At 45.5% G+C, this 14,435-nt stretch overlaps 1 long non-coding RNA gene across 1 annotated transcript in view; it reads right to left on the bottom strand.

The window, feature by feature from the left end:
* LOC109309546 overlaps nucleotides 1-14,435 on the bottom strand; it is a 36,408-nt gene that overhangs the window by 12,047 nt on the left and 9,926 nt on the right. The window contains exon 2 of the long non-coding RNA XR_002100952.1: nucleotides 7,875-7,968. This is a non-coding gene — a long non-coding RNA (uncharacterized LOC109309546). The remainder of the gene's footprint in view (nucleotides 1-7,874; nucleotides 7,969-14,435) is intronic.

Here is a 14,435-nt window from a genome sequence, read left to right as displayed (position 1 = left end):
GCTTGAAGCTAGTTGGAGTTCAGTTGCAGCCTTGGCTTTCCTGGTTTGCTCCCTGTAGGACCGGACCAGTGCAGTGCAGAATAATCCTCCGTGGAGGTGAATCCCGTCCTCCATCCTTTGTAGGCTTACTCCTTACTCCTATGAACAGAGCAAAAACCCAATCAGTATAGGGTGACCATACATCCGGGTTTTCCCAGACAGGTCCTTTTTTTGGACCCCTGTGCTGTGTCTGGGTGGGTTTTTAAAATAAGAGCAAATATCCAGGTTTTCTGCTCTCCCGAGCTGGCGGGCAAGATGATTAGCTGTTGGGGGTCATGTGCTTCCCACACGGGTTCCAGCAAACCAGGTAAATCGAGTGACAGAGTGTGAGTGTGGGTACACATGCAGTGCAGGAGCTGGGCAGCAGGGTTGGGGGGGCAGGGGTCTGCAGGTTGGGAGTGAGAGGCAACGCCAGGGCTGGGAGGGGTACAGAGGGCTACGGCTCAGGAATGAGGGCATGGGAGATGGGATGGGTGACTGAGGGTTGAGTGTGCAGGGCACTGGCAGTGCCAGGGGGCTTAGGGTTGGGAGTGAGGGGCACCAGCAAGGGATGGAGGGCAGGATACTGCTTTTTGGGAGTGAGGGCCACTGGCAGAGCTGGGTTGAGTGGGTCTGGAGTGAGGGGCAGCAGCAGGGCACGGGGGGCAGGGGATGTGGCTTTTCAGTGAGGGGCAACAGAATGGGCAGCGGCAAGGCACGAGCACGTCACTGCCATCCCACCATCATATTCCCCTCCCCCCACAACAGGTGTCCTTGTTTTTGGACCTGGAAATACAGTAACCTTATTTATGAACAGAAATTACATCGGCTGGTAGGGAAATAATATAGCTTTTAAAAATGAACACTGAAAAACAGAGAAAAGCAAAACAAAAGAGAAACCTGAATTCAGGCTGGCCACCTCTATCGTAACTAATTTCTGCATAGCATCACATCCAAATTACCTGTTGGAGTCCTTGCATACAACTGTATGTGCAAGGGCTTCCATTTACCAAAATACAAGTATTTTTGTTTGTGGTAAACAAACCAGCATGACTTTGTGCTGCTCTATAAAAAGAAAACATTGCTATTCTCTAAAAGAACTAGCGCAAGTGTCATGACAATAAAGTTTACTTTAAAATACCTGAAACCTGAATTCATCCCAAACTTTTGCAAAGATGTCAAGCAGCCTGAAGCTTGGGCTGGGTACATTGTGATCTCCACATGTTTCCAAACGCTTGTAGTTAATAAGCACAGGATGTGAAAGTAATCTCTTCCTCCCTTATTTTGGTTTCTTTCTATGACTCTCATAATCTCCACTTGGCAAGCTGCAGATCTTTTACAAAACAAACTTTTTGCCCACATGACTGTTTTTAGGTTACCCTGAAATATCTCAGAAATCTGTTCATACCTTAATACCAGTCTGTGCCTCTCCTCAAACATGCAGCATGTAGGGGGTTTTTTGCATTGTGTAAGCATTGTGCACTTTTAGCCAATTTATTACGTAAGGTCTTCAGGTTTCCAGTTACAGTAATTCACTTCATCTAAATGTTGACCTAATTCTGCCACCCTTGTGCATGGTGAGAAATACTTTTCCATGGTAGCTCCTCTGCTGGAGTAAGAGTAGCCAAATCAGACCTTCGCTGCTTCAAATACCTTCCTAGTGTCACAAATAGATAACTGCATATTGCTTCACATGTGAAAATCAACTCTACTTTGTTCTTCTCTGACTGCACACCCATTTCATGGTGAAATTCAAGTGTCATGTGTGTTACCATGAACCAGGCCATAAATGATCTAGATAACATTAAGGACCATCTCACCATCCCTGGCCAAAGAAATCTTCTGCACTCATCCACACTTCTACACCAATCCTGGTGCATAGCATTTCCCACTGACTTCTAAGCTTCTGGAATGGCCTGCTAGCAGCCATCTCCCCTTTCTCTGCACAGACCACCTCTGTGTCTAAACTGGTCAAGCTGGCAACAGAAGTCCTTTTAGGCAACCCAGTACTTAAATGTAGGTTTCTCTGCCACCAAAACTGAAGTGTGCCCAACAGGCATACATGGCTGTTCAAAATAAAATCTGCAACCGGTAAGAAAGTAGTTTTTTCATTTCTCTCACTAAGGCTGCCAAGCATTCAATGTAAACCATGCAAAATCATCCAACCTAAACAGACCGGCACAAGACTAAAATAAATCATGGAAACTGGTGGAGATTCTGAGTGCCTGGTAGTGCAGGAGGGTAAAGAAAAAGAAAAGAAAACCATCCAAGTGTAGAACATCTTATATATGTCTGCACAATAAAACATATTAATTAGCCATTACTATTACCAATGCCCACTCCAAAGAAATACCACTTTGCTTCATATTTTAAAATAGCACCACCCAGTTAGGAAAAGACAATATACAAACTTGTACTTCATTTCCTTGAACACTCCAGTATTCGTGGCTGAAGTAATACATGCCATGCAATACATCGCACACACTCTGCCACCTAATGCACATAATTGAAAAGATGAAAGTATAGAATATGGAAGTGTAAAGGGTCATATCACATTTAAATTATACAATTTAAAGGAGGAAATGTTTCTCAGTTTGGCTCTGAATGATTCACTGGAAGGTATAATCTGTGGTCTAACATCAACAGCAGCATACCTGGCTTTGTATCCAAAGGTAAATTTTTAGGATAGCTGTGTAGAAAATTAGGGAGTTCAGTGTGGTAGATCACACAAATCATAAGTAAAATACTGACCATCTTCATATCAGTGGAAGTTTTGCCACTGACTACAAAAGGACCAGAATTTAAAGTCTTATTTTGGTGCTTTGTACCCACAGGCTGCATCCAGCTGCACGCGGACATTTGGTTCCCCAGCAACAAGCGCTGTGGCTACTTGTCCCCTAGGGAACGCCCATGCCATGCACTTTTTTGGCACGTTGCAGGTTACCCCAGGGGCAGTAGGGGAGGCTGAGGCCAGTGCTGTGCTGGCCCCAGCAGACTTACCTGGCATCCTGGGTGCCTCCCCAAGCTACAGCAGTGGCAATCCTGCCAAGCAGTGCCTGGCTGGCAGATGCAGCATGGCTCTGAGCAGCCCAACTCCTCTTTTCAGCAGCACATGCTGTCTGTGTGTTGACCCCTGTGGATATCCAGGGGTCAAAAAACCCTGCAGGAAAAAAAAAACAGAGCAGTGCACACCCAGGCAGCGCACCCTTACAGTGCGGAGAACACCTGACTGCAGTATGTGGCACTAAAGACACGTTTGCAGTGCCACATACCTCACTGCTGTGTTCATCTGGGCACACCCACAGGGCACGTCCAGATAAGCATGAACATGCAGGGGTGTGCATTTCCCATGGTAAAAATAGCAGCGGCACAAATTTTTGCCCCCGTACATGGGGTTTGGTGTGGGGAAAAATCCCCCGCTTCAGAGAAAAGCTGTTTCCCTACTTGTCCTGGCTCCCAGCTTGCTGGAGGAGTCAGGGGACAACCAGATGGGGGGAGACATTCTGGCCAGCAGCCAAAGCATCTCCCTGGAAGACCCAGCCTCTGCCATGTCACTTTTTTGGGGGACCTTTGGGGGTGGGGGTTATATATATGTACTGAGAGTTCCCAGTATCAAATTTGCAGTACAGTGAATGGTTGCACATGTGCCACAAACAGCTTTGACGTGCCACAAACCACACATGTGCTCCTCTGGATGCACCCACAGGCCACATCCAAATGAGCGCGGACATTTGGTTCCCCTTGCACCTCCACTACCTGTCCCCAGGGAATGCCTGTGCCATGTGTGCTTTGCCGCACAGCAAGTTACCTCAGGGACACTAGGGGAGGCTGGGGCCTGCACTGGGCTGACCCCAGCAGCCTTATCTGGGGTCCTGGGGGCTTCCCAGGGCTGCAGCAGTGGCGATTCTGCCACGCAGAGCCTGGCCAGCAGCTGGAGCGTGACTCTGGGTGGCCTGGCTCTGCTTTTGAACTGGATATCCATGGATCAATAAAACCCACGGACAAAAAAGCCGTGCCCTTGCATTGCAGAGAACATCTAAATGTGCAATACGTGGTGCTGCAGACCTGTTTACAGTGCCACATACCACACAGCTGTGCTCGTCTGGATGCAACCATAGAGTTTTATCTGGCTTTGGCTGTAAAAGCACTGAGTTAAGGTTTTGTTGATTAAAATTGTGTTTCCATCCAGCTCCACTCTAAACTTGATCCCAATGAGCTTGAAAGCTGACTTAAGATATGAGTTTCTGTTAAAAAAATGGATGAGTTTGTCTTAGCTTTGGATTTCACTCAGCTTTGGTTACACTCAGCTTAATTAGTCATTACTATTAAGTAACTGTTTGCTTAAAAAACATTCTTTCTGAATTCCAAAACACTTTTTTCTAAAGAGTTTTAGGTCATTCTTGCTTGAGACAAGTGGATTTCATCAAGTTATGGAACCACTTTGATGGTTTAGAGTGTGTTTTACTGGGTCACAGATCTGCAGCCTGTAACATTTGCTTAAGGAACATGTCATCACATCTCAAACAACAACAATCCCGTCATTTGAGCTCCTTTATCAGGCTGTGCTGTCCTGGTATGCAACGAACCACAAAACTTGTTACATATGCCATTAAATGATTACTCTATGGCTCAGACCATCTTAAATCAAATTAGCTATATTTCTGCAAGCATTTATAGTATATGTTACATATATTTAAAATAATAATTCATAAATGGTTACAAAAGTTTCTATTTTTATCAGCTAAAGTATGTAAAGATACATAATTACATTTCCTTTGTGTGTGTACATATATAATAATAATATAGACATACACCCACACAATGTATATTTTTTATGCTGTATCTGCCAACAGTTAAGGGGTAAATATGAATGTATAAAAGCCATTATGACCAGTTAACTGATACGGACATCACTGCCGCATTATTACTCCTGCCCCATATATAGTGACTGAGAACTCCATAGCTCCCAACCAAAATTGTATTTAAAGTGAGTTTGGGCTTATTTTATACCCTAGTGCTATATAGATGTACAAGTGCCCTGGGCCCTGAAAGTCTCTTATTATTGTAATAGCTTTTTGGTATCTTTTAAAACTTAAACTTGAAAATTAGCCTTGCTGGGAAGACAAAGTTCTGTGAAGAAACAAACTTTGTTCCTGAAATAAGAAAAGCAAATGAGACTTAAGTACCCATGTACTGTATACTGATGCATATAATAATTTTCCTGTGTAATTCTGAAATAGAAACAAATTAAAATGAAACACTTCTGCTCATGACTAGGATTCGTTTTGTAAACAATAGGATATCTGTTATAGGAGTCATTTTTTTCTGTGGCATTAGAGAGGTTTGGAGGGAAAAAAATCAGTGTAACTGGAAATCATGAAATCCTGTATTTTTTGTAAAAAAAACAAAAACAGGTTTTATAGATATGCTGTCCTGCACTGCAGCCTAAAATCAAAACACTGGGCTTTTGGCAGAAATAAATTACAGGATCAGAGGGTCTCAGCTACAAATGTCTTGCTGACTTTTTCCACACTCTCCTGTAATGCTGGATGGTAGTATCATTCCAGCCAACCACGGCTATTACAATGGGACATACAGGGAAAGGCAGACTAAATGATACTTGGCTCTGATCATTTAGAGATTTATCATCATCTTCAACCAGAACAACGCTATGATCATTCAATGTAAGAAATCTCTGTAGGTTTCGCGAAATCTCTCATTTGCACAGGTCATTTGCAGAGATTTATCAGAGCTATTAAAGAGTCATTCGTGTTAGCATTAGCATTTATTTTATTATGCTCGGTTTTTCTAAGGCAAGACATCTTTAAAATAGTGAGACATAACTGGTAAACAGAATTATTCCTTAAGGTTTATGTCACAGACACTTACACAAAGTTCTTTGTGTAAATGTGATATCTTTTATTAGACCAACAAAATATTTGGAAAAATTGTTCCTTTCAAGCTTTCAGGCACAATGTTCTTAGACCAACACCCCTGAGACATTTAGTCAGTTATTCACAGTTTTTTATCCTTCATGTACATTGTTGGCATTCTCAGAACACAGTTGCTAATAGAGTGTTTGATCATGGTTCTATATAGATGATACAACCCTTGCTGGCTATTAGCAGTAAAGATCAGCATAAATATTTTCAATTCCAGATTAACCTCAAAAATGATACTGGCAATCAATATTTATACCACTAGTTCAATGTTAAGCAATTACATTAAGTAATCACATTAAGTATTTTTTACAAGGTATTTTCAGTAGGCTTATGAAACGTATATGGTTTTGCTAATCGTTAAGAAACTTCTTGACAAGTTTAAAGAAGCTTCAGCTTAGGACCCCACATTATGAGGGGCCTCTAAACCAACCCCTGGCTGCGAAGAGTCAGCTGCCAGACCAGAAGTGACCACAGAGGGGCAAACCATGGCCTGTAGAGCTGGACAGAGAGGGCACAACTCCTCCCGCAGAGCCCATGGCAGCTGCAGTTGAGGTTTGGGCCTGCCCCCCCCCACCCGCCCAGGGGGTGGATGTATCTTTACTTGTGTTCCAGTCAGAAATTCCAGCCACAGGGCTCTGTGCGGTGGTCCGCAGTATGCCGGGTCAAGGCATAGAAAGGTTGGGAACCCCTATCTTAGGGCCCCAGCATGCCATAGTCCAGCCCTCCATGTGCTCTTGCAGCAGTTTAAATAGCAACGGCAAAAATTGTACTAGGGATTTGTCCCTCAGTTGTCTGAGCATGTACTTTAATCTGGGGCAAATTGTGCCACTTGGGGCAAACTGACCCTGCTCAGCTCCTGCAGGATCTTCAGCCAGGGGGAGCTAGAGGCTAGGGCCAGGACTTGTGCTGGCCCCAGCAGTATAAAACCTGCCCTGGTGAGCGGCTCAGGGAGCTTCTAAGGCCCAGCCAATTGGTATCTGGGGACACTAGCCCCTTGTGCCAGCTGGACTACTGAAGCATCTCTAACCTGAAGAGGCCTCTACATCCTTTACCCACTGCAGCCGTTTGGAAGTGGGGGTTGCTGCCTGGCTGTGACCTGCTGCCACCTGAAACAGTATCCACCACTTTGGACCAGCAGCCCAGTGGTTGTACACCTGCCAGACCCTGATGGGAACTGCACAGCTGCCTGGGCTGTGGTGTGGGCACTAACACAGAGCCTCCTGCACCTGTAGGCTAGCTGCCAGGGGGCCATGGCTGCACAGTTGGACTTCATGCAGCACTGCTGACATGTCTTCTGGTGCCCCCGCTCTGCCACCTGTGCAGCTATCACCCAGAAGTTGTGCTCATTGTGGTGGCCCACTTTGAACTGTCAAACCAAGTCCTTCTGCCTCTAAATGGCCAAGAGGTCCACCACCTCATCTACCCTCTAGCTGGGTCCTTGGTGCAGGCCCTGGGCAGGCACCTCTGCCCAGGTCCCTCCACTTGTCTCATCATCAGGGAACTTGGTTTTAGCTGCTTAAAAATAGAAAATTCTGTGATAGGAAAACCCATATTCTCTCATTAAAATACCCCAAATCCATGTTCTTCTGTGATTAAAATGAAATGCCTCTATATAGAGAGAGATCAGCTGGGCAATATTGTATTGATATATTTACAGTTTGAAAGCAACTTGGAAACCTATCAGTGCCTCTATCACCATAATAAAATTAATTCTAAATACCTATATACTTTGGGGTTTTTTTATCATAGAAAAATCACAAATGCCCCTGCCCCCTTCACTCACCAGGATGCAGTGCGTTGAGCAGCACTAGACTGCCAGTGCTCTGCCCTTGCCCATGCGCTTGCCCCTCACTCCCAACCCAGAGCCCCACCACTGCCCCTCACTCCTGACCTGCAGCCTCTGCCTGACCTCACTAGCTCCATCCCAGCACCAGGACATGAGTCTACTTGCAGCTGTCCCACCAGCTGCTTTGTGGCTAAGCAGTGCCAGCCTTTACTGTTTTGCTCCCTCTCCCCAGGCTTCAGTGATCCCCATGCCGTTCCTGGGAACCCCTCAACTGGGATGGGCAAGCTACTTCCAGGCCAGCAGCCATTGGGGCGCTCATGGCCACCTCCAAGTTAGTGTTGAACAACGTCTGGGTTTTTACTACAATTCTAAAGAGGAGGGACTGATTAGCAATGTGAATTACAGCAAAAGTGACAGTTAAGCTTAACAGATTTATTATTTCACTAGCAAATTGCCCATCAAGAATGACAGGGGGGCAGGCAAAGACAGAGTATTGCCACCCACCACCCTGCACCACTGCCACCTCCCAGGATTGTAGGGAGTAGTGAAGCTTGCATGCTGCTGCCACCACCCAGCACCCCACACTGCTGCCACTCCATGTCCGGCTGCACGCCACCCCCACTGCTCCGCATCCGGTCCCATGCCCCCGCCCCCACATTCCACGTCTGGCCTCATGTCTCCCCACCCCCTGCATCAGCCCCCAACTGCCACCACCCCATGTCTGGCCACGCGCCACCCCCACCCCACTCTGCATCTGGCTGTGCACCTCTGCCCCACCCTGACTCTGGCCCCATGCCAACCTTCCCGCTGCTCCATGTCTGGCCCCATGCCACTCCTCCACTCTGCATCCAGCCCTACACCACCACTCCCCTGCCCCGTCATTCCAGGTCCACTATGCCCACTCCGCCTGGCCCCCTCCATGTGCAGCCATGGCCCCACCCCACCCATCATTCTTGATGGGTATTCTTGATACAGCACTGGCTGGAGCCACGCCCCGCCAGGAGCCATGGCCCCCAGAAGCGTTACAGATAGATAGATAGACAGACTAAGTCCTTTATATATACAGAATGTTAGATAAATATAATCAACCCTTCTGGAATTCTAAAATATGTAACATACCAAACAATTTAAAAAAATAAGCTGTGAATACAGGAAAAAAGAAATATATATCAGTTAACTGGATTGCCAAGCTGTCCACGCTATTCTGCTAGCTTTTTTACACAGAAGGTTTCACATATTGCTGTTTAAATGTATCTCAGTTTTTCTGAACTGTTAATTGTGAGTATCAGCTCTTACCCATTTTTCCAGATGCAGCTAGTTTGTAGTAACTATAAAACCCTTTGCCATGCAAGATTGACCATAGTTGGCAGATTCCATAGCTTTGCTGGAAATTGCTTGACCTAGCTGATGCCAATGAAATACTTTCTTGGCAATGACAGCTCTACAAAACTGCTGTGGTTTATATTGGGCATGGGAAATGATCCAATCATGACCATTTTATGACATAAATATAGCTGTCACAGGTAGAAAAACTTCCCTAGCTATGGCCTAAGTAGAGCTTGCCCATAGCTGAGTGAAAGGGGCATGTACTATAAGTCTTACTAGTCTAATTATGAAGTAAAATATTAGTCTCCCATAATGGTTTATAAAATAGTTGTACCATATTCAGTTTGCAGCTGTTCCACCCATATTTGAACTCCAGCTCCTGAAATAAACATTTAGCTGAAGCCAGTTGATCTATGCCTTGGTTCTAAAGTTAAGATTTTTTTTCCCATTGGTGACTGAATTGAATTTTGATTCTAAGTCAAAATCCGTTCCCACCGATACTGGTGTGAATCTGAAATAACTCCACATAAGACACTTAAGTCAATTTGCTTGTTTCACTCAAACCAAAGTTCCTCATTTTCAAAGTGCAGCTTGATGAGTCATGTGCACTTATCAATCTAGTTGTTATGAGGTTCTTGATCAGGAACTTTGAGTACCTTACTGTAAGTCCATTATCTTCCTAAGAACAGGGAAATCCACCAAATGGTGCTTTGTAGAACCATCCATTGCCTTTAAAAGTACATTTCATACTCTTAAGGTGAAAATATTGGGGTAGAAAGACCTGCTAAAATCTTTTAGTTCTTTCAACATATGCAGTATTAGTTTTAATTACAAGTTTGTCTGTCTGTGGTATAGGCAAATGCTTAGAGCCCTTGAAGCAATTTTCCTTAATAAAACCCAGAGAGCAGAGCGGTGGATCTTTTGAAGTTCCTTGTGAACATGTAATATTTAGCTTGAGAAGCAATAGTAAGGAAATGAGCATGATAAGGGCTCATTGAGTAACAGCCCTAAATTGATTATTTCCTTCCTTATGTAAACTTATCAGTCTGCCCTTTGGGCTCACTTCCGAATACCAGATCAGCATAAGAGCCTTATCACAAGGAAGTGGAATGCAAAAGCCCAGACAAATTTTTGATAAGGCACGTGCTATAGTTATAGTCCTTTTTTTCTTGCTAAATAATGAAGTTACACTAAAAATATAATTCCTCTTTCTTCTCTCTTTATGTATATTTAGCGATTCATGTAATTACACTCAGAGTAAATCCTGCGTATTTGGCCAGTTTGTTCTCAGAATACTTTTAAATAAAAGAGACTTCCAAATAGACCCTTTTTTTCTACGTTGGGTGCCTAATGTTGTTACGGTAGTTGTGAATAGTAGAGCCATTATGTGGGGCAATTGTGAGAGGGAACAGAGTAGGAAGGTAAAAACCCTTGTAAACAGGAAACACAGGCAGTCTGGTATTCACTCCATCTACTGTGGGGTTGGTTTCTGTAATCTCCACATGATGTCAGGAAGCAGACTGAATAAAGACCCACAGATCTGGAAAAAAAGGGAAAAAAGATAAGCAATCCTTCCACCCCAGCCCGAGAATCTAACTACAAGCCGCACACAAGTATCAACAAAGGCAGAAAAAAAGACTTAAAACATAGGGGACCCAGGGAGAATTGCTGTTTCATTATCTCCCCAGGCTACCATGGGAAGCAAAAACAGAAAAGAAAAGGACACTGAAGCTAACACAAACCCAAGCAACACCAGTTTGGTTTCCTAAAGGATCATACCCCATACAAAGACAACAAAGAAAAAGAAAATGTAGTAGGGAGATATCCTGGTAACACAGCAGGAGTGACCTAGCCTTCTCCAGAGATTGTCCCCATTGTAACATGATTTCCAGGACCCTTAGGAATGGTCATTTTGAGTAAATATATTCTGGAGGTTCTGTCAGTCTTCTAGTTTGGATAACAATGACAAGAAAAATAATTTAATAAACTGCTTTATATAATGGAGTTTGCAGCAGAGGACATTAAGCTTTCCAGAAGCCTCAGGCTGTTCAGATGAAACAGTTCAATATAATTATAGAACTGGATAAGCATTTAATGGCAGGCCACAATATGAGTTTTGAACTGACAAGATCTCATGCAAGCAACAGGAGGGTGAGTCAGCAAATGAACAAAGAGAGGCAAAAGAACTTATCAGCAAATAAGAGAACTTATCAGAGACAGGTTTGTTTTAGATCCAAGGAGTGTTCAAATTCCAAAAAGATTTTTAAATGATCCTATCTTCACACTGGAGCCTGAACACAGTCCTCCAAGTCATATAAAGAAACAGCAGACGTTCCTGAGGAATAACTTTGAGGAAGAACCAACTATAGATGACAGACATTGGGAAGAAAAAACCCTGGGATGCCTTGAAACAAAACAATCCAAGAACATTAATAAACACAAAGTGATCCACAGAGGGCTCTGCTATCAGGGACTAAAGAAAAGAAACATGATAAAAGAATGAAAATGTCCCTTACAGGCAATTCACTCACAGCTTTCTACATGGCACATACAGGAAATTTCAATAAATAAGAAATTATGAAACACTCTGCCTACCAAAACTTACACTAACCGTTCTCTTTTAAGGTGATAAAAACACAAGAGATTGTATGCCTTGGAGCTATAAGTGATGACTAAAAAGAAACACCATGGTTATCATAATATCCTTAAGAAAGCATGAAATAGAATTCAAAATAGACTCAAGTACACATGTAACTATGATTCCAGATATACTCTATAGAGGTATCTGTCCAAATCCAGAGCTGCTAGGCCTAGAGTGGTAGAAGCTCCCCAGGTTCACCTGGGGAACAGGTTCGATGCCCTGGCAGCTGTGATGGAGAACGAGAAATTGCCTCTGGCAAAGACGATGCCATTTCCCACATGACAAGGAATGGGCAGAGAGCAAACACCAGTAGGAAGAAATGCTGGGTCCTCGTCATCAGAGACTCCATCCTAGGAGGACTGGAAGGTCCCATCTGCCAGCCTGACCCCATGGCGCGAGAGGTCTGCTTCATGCCTGGGGCTCGGGTTAGGGACATCATGGAGAGGATCTCAACCTACATCCAACCTGCAGACCAGTACCCCATGGTTGTCATCCATGTGGGAGCGAATGATGCAGCCAGGGGCAACCCTGACCGCATTATGAAGGAATTCGAGGCTCTGGGGGACAAGCTTAAGGAGACGGGGGCACAGGTGGTATTCTCCTCTCTTCTTCCAGTGAGTAGGCGGGGACGGCGACACGAGGCCTGCATTGGCAAGGTCAACTGGCACCTAGTTGGTGCTGCGAGGCAGGCCTTGGGTTCCTAAATAATAACCCATGCTTTTGAGCAGGGGACTTGCTGGGGTGGGATGGGCTTCACCTCTCTCCTAAAGGCAAGCGTGTCTTCTCTTCCAGGTTGGCTGATCTCGTACAGCGAGCTGTAAACTAGCCTCGCTGGGGGAGGGGGCCACAGGAAGACAAGGAGACACCACCCGAGCAAGGTGACAAATGCAAGGAGTACCCAGGTAAGAAACAGGGGTCCAGACAGTCTCCCAAATCGGGGGGTGGCACACGCAGCTTAAATGACTATATACCAATGCTCATAGTATGGGGAACAAACAGGAGCAACTCACCCTCAGAATAGCCAGTTCAAACCCAGACATAATAGCGCTTACAGAAACGTGGTGGGATTCATCCCACAACTGGGCAGTTAGCATTAGGGGCTATAGGCTTTACAGGCAGGATAGAGAAGGAAGGAAAGGTGGGGAGTGTGGCGCTCTATGTCAAGGAGCAATACACATCCTCTGCCAGCAGAATGGGGTCAGAGGAGGGGCAAGCTGAAGTGCTCTGGGTCAAGGTACAAGGGGGCTGTGGGGAGAGGGATTTAATGGTAGGGGTCTACTACAGAACCCCCAGCCAAGGGGAGGAGCTGGACCAGGAATTTTTGGGTCCAGGGACATAGTTTTAAGGCAAGGGATGTAGTTGTCATGGATGATTTAAATTACCTGGACATCTGCTGGGAGGAACAGTCAATCAGGTTGGACCGTTCCAGGAGGTTCCTGGCCAAGATACAGAACCTCCGCTTAATTCAGGAGGTGCACAGTCCCACCAGAGGAAATGCCCTGTTGGACCTGGTCCTGGCCACTGGCAATGACCTGGTAAGAGGCCTCCAGGTTCTTGACCATCTGGGTGATAGCAATCATCGGTTCCTGGAATTCACTATCCAGCTCAGGGTGTCAAGGGCCTGCAGCAAGTCAGTAGCCCTAGACTTCAAGAGGGCCAACTTCAACGAGTTGAGATTAGTGGGAGAGGCGCTGGGGTTCTTGAGAGCAGGGGAACTCAGTGCCCAAAATGAGGGTCGTTCCTTAAGGAGACGATACTCAGGGCCCAAGGGGTGACAATCCCAACAAAAAGCAAGGGGGGCAAGAGTGCCCGAAAGCCCCCCGGCTCACCAAGGGCATACGGGAATGCCTGATTGCCAAAAAGGTGGCGTACACCTGGTGGAAGGGGGGTGCTATCACCAAAGAGAAATATACCTCCTCTGCTCAGGCCTGTAGGGGGGCTGTCAGGAAAACTAAGGCGGACATAGAGCTAGGACTAGCATCCAAGAACAAAGATAACAAAAAGTCCTTTTTCAAATATATAGGGAGGATGAAGAAAGCACTGGGAAACATGAGGCCCCTGCAAGATCCTCTGGGCAATCTGGTGGTTGCAGCAGAGGAGAAAGCAGACTTCTTTAACCAATTCTTCACCTCCGTTTTCTTGGGCAGGGACCGGGACTTCTCCACTGTGATGCAAGACAGACTTGAGGAAAATGCCTCCAGACCTCAGGTTGGGGAGGACCGGGTTAGAGAGCTTCTGGAGGGGCTGGATGTGTTCAAATCAGTGGGTTCAGATGCTCTCCACCCCATGCAGTGAGCCAGCATGGCTTAGCGAGCCAGCAGAGGTTATTGCAGGGCCCTTGGCACTGCTTTACAAGTGCTTGTGGTGCTCAGGCCAGGTGCCAGATGATTGGAAGATAGTCAACATGGTCCCCATCTTTAAAAAAAGGAGGCAAGAGGACCCGGGCAACTATAGGCCCACCAGTCTTACCTCAATCCTAGGGAAACTCTTTGAGATCATCATGGAGCACATTTGCAATGGGCCGGCTTCAGGGATAATGCTCAAGGGCAACCAGCCCAGTTTCATTAGGGGCAGGTCATGTCAGACCAACCTGATTGCCTTTTATGATCAGGTCACAAAAGCATTGGATGCAGGTGTTGCCATGGATGTAGTCTTTCTGGACTTCAGCAAGGCCTTTGACACCATCTCCTACCTCATCCTCATTAAAAAACTAGGCGACTGT

This window comes from Crocodylus porosus, unplaced genomic scaffold, assembly GCF_001723895.1.
Source record: "Crocodylus porosus isolate Cpor-Errol unplaced genomic scaffold, CroPor_comp1, whole genome shotgun sequence".
NCBI lineage: Eukaryota > Metazoa > Chordata > Crocodylia > Crocodylidae > Crocodylus > Crocodylus porosus.
Note: the sequence above shows the minus strand (reverse complement) of the source record. Positions and strands in the feature narration are given on the sequence as shown.